Source organism: Haplochromis burtoni, unplaced genomic scaffold, assembly GCF_018398535.1.
Source record: "Haplochromis burtoni strain Fernald_Lab_line unplaced genomic scaffold, NCSU_Asbu1 Contig_24, whole genome shotgun sequence".
NCBI classification, from domain to species: Eukaryota; Metazoa; Chordata; class Actinopteri; order Cichliformes; family Cichlidae; genus Haplochromis; species Haplochromis burtoni.
Window position 1 is genome coordinate 3,003,193 of NW_024582385.1, and position 9,657 is coordinate 3,012,849.

Genomic DNA, 9,657 nt, shown 5'->3' on the forward strand with positions numbered 1-9,657 from the left:
AGGAGAGATTGAGAATTTCCTTTTAGTTCTCAGTTTATTTGATATTGACAAAAGTTAGTCAGTTTTGTCTGTTCTTCTGTAAAACAAACTAAGATTTATTTTTAGAATTAATATTTTGTTTCTAAGTGGAATTGACAGTTTAGTCTGTTTCGTTTGTTCTATTTTGAAACTTAAACGCTTTAGCGGCTGCCTTTTGTGTAGTTTGCAATATTTGCCTTTATTTATCTGAAAAAGTCTCATGTTCCTTAAGTACATCTACCCTGTTGAACTTATTATGGGAAATAAATATTTAAATAAAAACAAGCTGCTGATTATTTCACATTTTACTTGTGAGCAACGGCACATTTAAATCTTACAAATATAGTTATTTGGCTTATATCGTGATAGATATCGTTATCGCCTGAAATGAAAAAAACATATCGTGATATGAAAAAATCTCATATCGCCCAGCTCTATCCTTTTACACTTCGCTGATCGCTCTGCCAGGCACTTGTTGTTAGAGTATTTTAAAATGGGAGGCAGGGGGGGGAGGGGGGGGGGAGGGGGGGGGAGGGAAAATTTAAAAGTAGAATGGGAGGCAGAGCCTTCAGTTTTCAGGCCCCTCTTCTGTGGAACCAGCTTCCAGTTTGGATTAGGAGACAGACACTATCTCTACTTTCAAGATCAGGCTTAAACTTTCCTTTTTGCTGAAATATGAGTTTTTCAGGCTGTTCCATGATGCACTGTTTTCTTCTTCACTCACTATGTGTTAACAGACCTCTCTGCATTGAATCAACTTGTTATTAACCTCTGTCTCTCTTCCACAGCATGTCTTTATCCTGTCTTCCTTCTCTCACCCCAACCAATCACAGCAGATGGCCCCGCCCCTCCCTGAGCCTGGTTCTGCTGGAGGATTCTTCCTGTTAAAAGGGAGTTTTTCCTTCCCACTGTCGCCAAAGTGCTGCTCATAGGGGGTCATATGATTGCTGGGTTTTTCTCTGTATGTATTGTTGTACCTTACAATATAAAGCACCCTGAGGTCTCTGGCTGGTGAACTGGCTGCTACTGATGAATCTGTGAGCAAGCCTATGGCACAGTGTGGATTTTACATAGTTTCTGTGTCTGCGCGTGCGCGCGCGCACACACACACACACACACACACACACACACACACACACACTTTGTTTTTTGAAAAAGCATTAGGGGATACTTTGGTCGCTCTCTAAACAAGAGGAATTTGGCTTTTTTGGCTTTTCCCATGTTCCACTTTTTGTGCAACTAGAGGTTGGTGGTGACAGTCTAATCATCGGAACTGATCTGCATCGACTGACACTGCAGCAGCTTAAGGGCCTCTGGAAACAGCAAGAGTACTTTGTAATCAGCCAACAACTGTGGGCACATTTAAGGGATATTCTCATCTCTATGACTGATGAATGTATTTGATGTCAAACACGACTTATTCTTGGGGGACAACAGCTAATGATGACAGTTTCCTACACGTCTCAGAGTCAGCAGTACTCTGCAAACCACAGCTCCAAATGCTGCAATGAGCCACCCCACTCCCCCCTGAGAAACTGTGACCTGATGAAAACTTCAATGATTACAGTTTGTAAATAAAAAAATAATAAAGTGTACATTTAGGCATGAATTAAAACCAGTGAAAGCACCAAAGGGCTGTGAGGTTTGTGTGTGGGGACTGAAATTGTTCAGTATGTAGATGAAAAAACATGATGGGAAAATGACAAAAAATAAACAAACATCATCTTAGGATGCAACTTATTACACAAAACAAAGACTTTTGAGACCACGTCCTCCCAAACAAAGACTCACAGGTTCATATTTCTGATATCCAGTTCAGCACAGGAAGTTCAGATGTGTGAACTAAAGTCACAGGCTCGAGCTGCACACAGGTGCTGACACTTGCTGCACACTTTGCAGTGCGTTTGCCCGGCACAGACTAATCCCCGGAACTCTTTAATTCAATCCACAGGATTATCTGGCACCTGTACGAGACACAATTAGCTGGAACCATAAACCTGTTAAACACGTTCTTGTCCACCCATGCGATGGGCAGGAAGCTCCGCCCCTGGGATCCACGGGCGACGATCAATGTGAGTGGACAGAAATACACCGGGGAACAATCCCAAACAAATCCAGGACACCCTCTCCAGGGTTGGTTACCTCAGGCATTATAAGCCCAGGATTACACAGGATATGAAACTCCAAACAGGGAAGTTGGATGAGCCAATTATTTCTCGTGTGCTCACACTCATGAGTCGGCACCCTGCAACAAGCCGGACCTTCCTGGAATCTTGAAAATGTTACCCGACAGGGGTCTCTCTAATAAGGACAGACTGGAATGGGACCACCCCGCCCTCCCACCTCCAGAGCGATGAAAACTGATCTTCAGAGTTGTGTTGTAGAGGACTTTTCAGGTGAGGCCGGCTCCACCCTCTGTCCTCGTGACACTGCTCAGGCTGACCAGTGGCACAACCTACGAGCTGGTGACCTACTTTTAGAAAGCGTTAGCACAGGCTTGAGTCCAGCGGAGACGGCAGGTTAATACAGAAGACAAACCGAGTGTTATCCATCTCTTGCAGACTCTTAAAATTCCCACTTATGGCTCTCAAGAGGATCCTGGTAATCTGTGATGATTTGAACCCGCAGAGGATTAATGTGTTGCTGCAGAATGAGAAGCCATCCATCCTTCCCATTGAGAGTGATACACTAAATGCCCCAAAGAGCCACAATATCCCGGTGATCTCCATCCATTCTCATTGCTGCTGGAACCCTGTGGTCAGGTGGAAGGGACGCTGCTGTGTCAGCTCTGATGCACAGTGGCTGGTGAGGCTGCAGCTTACAGTCGTCTCTAACAATAATGCATAAGACATGAGCAAGAGATAACCTAAATTCAGAAGTGTATATTGCCACCTCTGCCTGATATGCTTTTACTCCTTCACCTGCTGCTAAAACAGCTTCAGACCATTCAAGTCATGGACTGCTACAGCCTGGAAGGACCCGAACCCAAATCCCCAGTGCCAGGACTATCACAGGAAAACCCTCCCTACAAATACTGACAGCAGGTCAGCTGTTACAGGGACAGCAGTGATCATCTGATCTGTATCACTATGAGATGATCAGCAGTTACAATATACGGCAACGTTATTCACTTTAATCAGTTTATGCACTCTGTAATACAATGTTAGACTGCCCAACAGCAATGTCCAGCAAGACTAGCAGCAGTATGTCTGAAAGTAAAAAAGGTTTCTGTTCACAAGTTTATTTTGTTTTCCCAAAAAATTCAGGAAGCTTGTAAATGAATTATGCAACGTGTAAATACGTTATTAGGTGGATGCAAAGCAAACTCACAAGAATCTGGGTTACAAAGCTTTTAATAAAATAAATCATCGAGTTAACCTCGAAGGCCACATTTGAATGGATTCTTAACACGAGCCCACTCTGCACCATTGTAACAGGAATCATTCAACATTTTTAAGCTTTCGTGTTTGCAGACAGAATGAAACACACACACACACACACACACACACACACACACACTAACTGGTGAAAAGGAAACTGTTAGTCCACGTTTAACCAAAGTCAGGGAAGGGAGACTCGCATGCACCGACACGCACACTTGGTTGGACAGGCTACCAAAACACAACAAAAGCTGAAATTAGAAACACAAACACAAACAAAAAAATGCTATTTGATTCTCAGCTAATAAAACTTTGCTGGATGTTTTCGTAGACTTACATGATGTCAGTCTGGCCGTGTCTGGCTACGCTGCTAGCAAGGCCAAAAATGTGCATTAAAATGATGACAGTAATCTGATTCACCCACAACTACAGGCTCCCGTTCCCTTAGAGCAAAGCATATATCTAGACGCTGACATTTCCGTTTGGCAGAAAGGTTATCGTGCTTGTGCTGTGAATGGTTGTCAGGTGTGGAAATTTCATATGCGGCAGCCTGTAAGAGGTCTTGTGCAGGCTTGATGTTCTGAGATGAGACGGCGGCGCATTAAGTGAAGACAGTGTTCTCCTTACGCGGCACACGGTCGCATCGATACGGTTTCACGCGCACGTGTGTCTTTACGGTCTAATGAGCATGACAGTGTGAACGGGTGGAGATTACAGGCGTCTCAGTGACAACATGACTTAACGTTCATGGCCTCCAACTGTGGATAATGATCTAATAAATGCAATTAGCTGCACATTACACTTGACATGTAACGGAGAGTAACGGTCGTTCCAGCCTGTGACCAGGTTTGGCCTTCTCTGCCAATAAGCTCCTTTGTGAAATGCATTTCAGAGAATTCTCGCTGGGGGGAAAAAAAAGACATTTTTCCAAGCTTATATGGCCTTCACAGGATTATAAGCATCGTAACAAAGGCAATTGTTCAGCTGTTATCTCTTTGGAACAGATTTCTTAATGTGCATTTGATGTGTGAAGAAAAAAAAAAAGACAACCCCAGCTGGCCTGAAGATCCTTACAGGAACAAGTGGGTATGTTCTTTGTGTGGGGAAAGGTCACAGGCAGAGGCCTGCGATGGCAGCGCCACGAGCAAGCTGCTGATATCAGACAGGAAGCAAATGTTTAGCCCTCGATGACTTAATCATGGCGCGCCCAGAGAGGGTCTTTACAACATTTTTCAGTCTTTGTGGAACACTGGCAGATAACACACATTATTTAAAAGACAAGAAATGACAAATCAAAGTCACCAAAGAGACAGTTTTATGGTATGAACTCGAAACCTAGAAGAACCATCTGCAACGATTTCAACAATGAATCCTTTAAGTGGTAGTTTTGGGCAAACATACCTGAAGTGTTTCAGCTTCATATCTTTATAAACTGAATCTGTCAGCAGGTTACAGCTGCCACTGAAACACACACAGCCACTGTAATTAGGAAACCTCGCAGTGGGAAAAAAGAACTTGCAATATACATAAAAACAACATTTTAGAAGACTTTTTCTTTTTTACATTTGCTGATGGTGATCAGTGATGACTCCATCGTGCCAGCCACATCCTTCATCCCACTGATATCAGAGCCAGTTTATTCTCGAGAAATGTAAGAAACCCTATGGGCTGCAAGCCTTTCTCTTCCTTTGTAAGTAACGTTAGCAGCAGCATTGAAGAGTCTGCTATTCTCCACCCTCATGCCAGCTACAAAGAGAAATTTTGATGCAGTAGCCTGGAGAGAGGAGCTGAGGTTGGTCAATTCTCTGCAACTCTCACAAAAATAGGCTTCCCTCTGCCGGTGTCAGCTGGCCCAGGGTTACATGCTGCTCCTCCTCCAGGTTTTCATCAAAAGATTACCAGCTCTTTCATGCAGGTCCATCGTTCCTGCAGAATTATATTTATACAGCAGTACAGCAAAAGCACCAGAGCAGGAAAAAGTAGAGAGCATCATATAGAGAAGTTGAAGAGCAGCGTACTGTCAGAGGAGATCTTAAGCTGCCTTTTGTTAGAACTCGGCTGAAATCACAACTGTGATGGCCAGGGGAATCTATTCCTCCACCTGCAATGCCCCCACCTCTACTGCTGTCTGCACAGATAATTTACAGCAGCAGGAAAGGTGTATACTTCTTCTGTAATGTGTTAATTTGTGATTTTGATGTTGTCATGCTGTGAGATACATTACAATATTTTTCACACTATAAGGCGCACTTAAAATCCTTTATTTTTCTCAAAAATCATCAGTGCGCCTTATGTATGAATTCTGGTTGTGCTTACTGACCTCGAACCGGTTTTATGTGCCACACGGCGCTCAAAGATCTGACAAAAATGTTTTAGTACGACTTTGCTAAGCTACGAAGCCGCACCGCGTGATGGGTTGTTGGAGCATTACGGCTGTAGTCAGGAGCCTCGCAGAGGAATCTGGGTCCTAAACTCCGTCTAATTCAGGTCCCAAAGTCAAACGAACACTGCGGCATCACTGAGAGTTAAAAACTGTCTAAATTCTTTCATCTTTAATAAAATCATCAGCATTGCTGCTTTACCAGGTGTAACTATGAAGTTTAACATCCAGGCATCCATGAGAACAGAATTTATTACACTTAACAGAGTTAGAAGTTAGCTCGCTAGCTTCCACCTAAACATGATATAGCATGTTCTGACTGAGAGGTTTCTGAAAGAATTCAAACGTACAGCTCTGCTATCACTTCCAACATAAATGAAGACAGGAAACTAAACAGCAGTGATGTTTGTAGGGTTACTGAAGTTGGGCTAGCTGCTATATAATGATGTGCTACATGATCGCTAGCGACACAGCTATGTTAGCATAAACAGTGAAGCTGGAGGATGAACACCAACACTTTCCCCCTCGATAAAAGTTAACGTGAGGGTTCCTGATGGTTAGGGACAAATGCAGTCGCATGGCAGGATGCTGTAAACGGACCAAACTTCAGTCAGGAGAACAACTGAGATAATCCATCCACAATACGAGGTTAGTCATTAATATACTGCAACAACATGGGAATAGAGCAGCTGCCAGAGAATTCAACATTAATGAATCAATGGTACAGAAGTGGAGGAAGCAAGAAGAATGAGTTGAGGAAAGTTTGACTTATCTGACTGTTTGGTTTCGTTTAATGCGCCTTATGGTAGGAAAAATACGGTAACTGTAAACCAAGTACTGCATCTTGGTGGAAGGGAGAATTACAGTATACAATTTATCTCACGGTGGATATGAATGTCTGAACCAAACTTCAGTGCAACCGTCGATTAGCAAACACTCGAATCCTCAGCAAGGCAGGAATAATTAAAGGAAATACAGCCCAGTCTTCACCGGTGTGGTGGACGGACTGACTGACATTGCTATCCCATGAGCCACAGTGATAGCATGACCAGAAGCATGTGCAAATTACACTATTACTTAATCTGAAAGATTGAAAATCAGATTACAGTTACTACACATTGGGACCCTGAATCTTAATACTGTATACTGTGCTATCGCTAATGATCAGCAACTGCAAAGCAGGCACTTCCATCTATATCGACATGGAACCAATCCATTTATTTAGGAGCTGAAGCATGCCAAACACCCCCTGTTTAGTGCAAAACATACCTGGTCCCAAGTCCACCCATGTATCACTTGAAAGTTGATGTAAACAAAGACAATACCATCTGTTTAAGCCCGTCTCATTACTACTACATGTTTCACATAGCTGCCACATGTAGGTTGGGTGACAGAACCTTCTGCCAGTGTGTGGGCATTCACTTGAAATAACTTGAGATATGCATTAACTATTTTTATCTTTGTACCATTTCACTTTAAACGAGTATCTCCCTGTGTACTGTCAGGCCCTCTTTAAGGAAATGAAGTGAGCTAAAAATATGGAACAGGTGGCGAGTGCTCAGAGCAGGTAAGGCTAAACCCAAAGGTGTTTGCTGTGACCAGTGCTGCAGAGGGAAAGCCAATGTCGGGGTTTGCAGGGGAGTTTTCAGCATAGATCAGCGTCTCCAGAGGGCAGGCACACACTCAACCACACATTTATTTCAGTTAGCTCCCCGGCCCTGGGACCGTGCGAGAGAACGACGTTAGCAGGACATGAATACAGACACAACTTACAGGGATTTAAAAGCTACTTGTGTTATTTTTCTAGGAAACAAATTTATTGCATTGCTGTCATACTGTCAGTCTGACAACAACGTGTCTTTCTAAGAGTACTACTAAATCGAACCGTATGGATTTCTGTAAAATCACAATGTGGTTACGAAGCCAAAGCTTCAGGAAAGCCACAGAAACATACTAATCAATACTTTAATTTTGGCCTTCTTAAGATGTGCCGCTGTCTCTCATACACAGACTAATGAGAACGAGCGAGAAGTGCAAGTGGGGTGGAGTACAGGCTAGCACTTGGATGAGGTTAACTGAGAGATCTGAGGACCCCCAGAGTCCTTACTGGTCGTGCTTTGAATGATAAAGGCCAATATGCAGATATAGCTGCGTGCCAGGTGCAGAATGAACTAATGAGGATTCACTTTCTACACCTCTCGCCTCTAAAAAGTAAAATAACACAACTTGCTACCTGCACTAAAGTTTCACAATTATCTTTCCGTTAGGCTGGCTGACATTTAAAATGTCATCTGGAGGATAAAGCAAAAGAAGGGTGGGGGTGTCTCTTTACCTCACCCACCCTTTTATTCAGTGTTAGCTGTGTTTGGTTCTCTGACTGACTCTGTGTGCAGACCATCATGATCTGAGCAGCCCAGCTCGGCACACAAGAATGCAGCTCGGCTGCCTGAAAGTTTGTGCTTGATCTCATCATTCACTGATTTTGAGCACTTATCCTAAATATGGAGATTCCTCGTTTTTAATTTCAGGACAACAACATCTAATTAGTTTGTGTGACAAACTGCAAACCCAGCAAGTACCAAGCTGTGGGCTGGAGCTAGAGCAGGGTGATATGGCCAAAAATATTTATCACGATATATATTTGAAAATTTGCGATAACGATATAACTGACGATATAATTGATGCGAGACAAAATACAACTCCACAACATTACTAGCGCAAAAAGACAACCTTCCATTTATTTTCACTTAAACAAGAAGCTGGTTTTTATGTACATTAAAGCTTTATAAAAATGTAAGTGCAAATGCAAATTCCTTGCTGAAAGTTTAACCAAAAGGCATTTCCAGTAGAAAGGTGTTGCTAGCGACACGCATCATTAATCAGTACCACTTCGAACCCTACAAACGTCACTGCTGTTTAGTTTCCTGTCTTCATTTATGTTGGAAGTGATAGCAGAGCTGTACGTTTGAATTTTTCAGAAATCTCTCAGTCAGAACATGCTATATCATGCTTAGGTAACTAGCGAAACTAGCGAGCTAACTTCCGCTAGCTTCCTGCTAACTTCTAACTCCGTTAAATGTAATAAATTCTGTTTTCATGGATGCCTGGAAGTTAAACTTCATAGTTACACCTGGTAAAGCAGCAATGCTGATCGTTTTATTAAAGATGAAAGAATTTAGACAGTTTTTAAAGTGATGCTGCAGTGTTCGTTTGACCTGAAGCATACGGAGTTTAGGACCCAGATTACTCCCAGATTTAAGAGCATCTTAGTCCGACAAATACGACAATAACGACGGCCGCTTGCATGTTCTGCAAAAAAATGTGCTTTGTTCGTGTATCTGACGGACAAACACCAAACCAGTTCCACATCACTGAAGTTGCACCATTTTTACAAACCAATTCTGGTTCATCTGTTTCACTCAACAATCGGCCATGTGCATAACAAAGGCACTGCGCATGCGCGTTTTACTCCCATTCTATCGCGATATTTCATTTTCCTATCGTTGCCTAACATTATACCGGTATTACCGTAGACACGATGTTACACCCCGGCCTAGGCAACCGGGGTGCAACGTAGAAAACAGAAATAAGGAAAAGTAAAACCACGAAGGCTCTCCACCAAAATCCCAAAACGAAAATATCCCATAACGAAAGCATTGACAAACCCATTCACAACTATTTACAACAAACTATTTATTTACAAGGGGCACGGGGGGAGATCGTCGACCATGACAACTGAAACACAGGTAGAAGGAGAATAGGCCACAGGAACTGGGGCAAATTAGACCTGACGAGACAAGGAAACGTAAACTGAACACACTAAGATAACACAGACTTTCAAAGTAAAGCAGGAAATACATAACAGTCACGCAAAAAAAA

General features: G+C 42.8%; 1 protein-coding gene across 7 annotated transcripts in view; it reads right to left on the reverse strand.

The window, feature by feature from the left end:
* Nucleotides 1-9,657, reverse strand: part of camkk1a (calcium/calmodulin-dependent protein kinase kinase 1, alpha a) — a 51,026-nt gene that overhangs the window by 36,300 nt on the left and 5,069 nt on the right. The window contains exon 1 of one of the 7 annotated variants that reach the window (XM_042218853.1): nucleotides 4,800-5,854. The exons of the other annotated variants lie outside the window; for them this stretch is intronic. The gene's annotated coding sequence lies outside the window, so the exon portion shown is untranslated. Of the gene's footprint in view, nucleotides 1-4,799; nucleotides 5,855-9,657 lie in introns of those variants that run through there. 7 annotated transcript variants of the gene reach the window in all.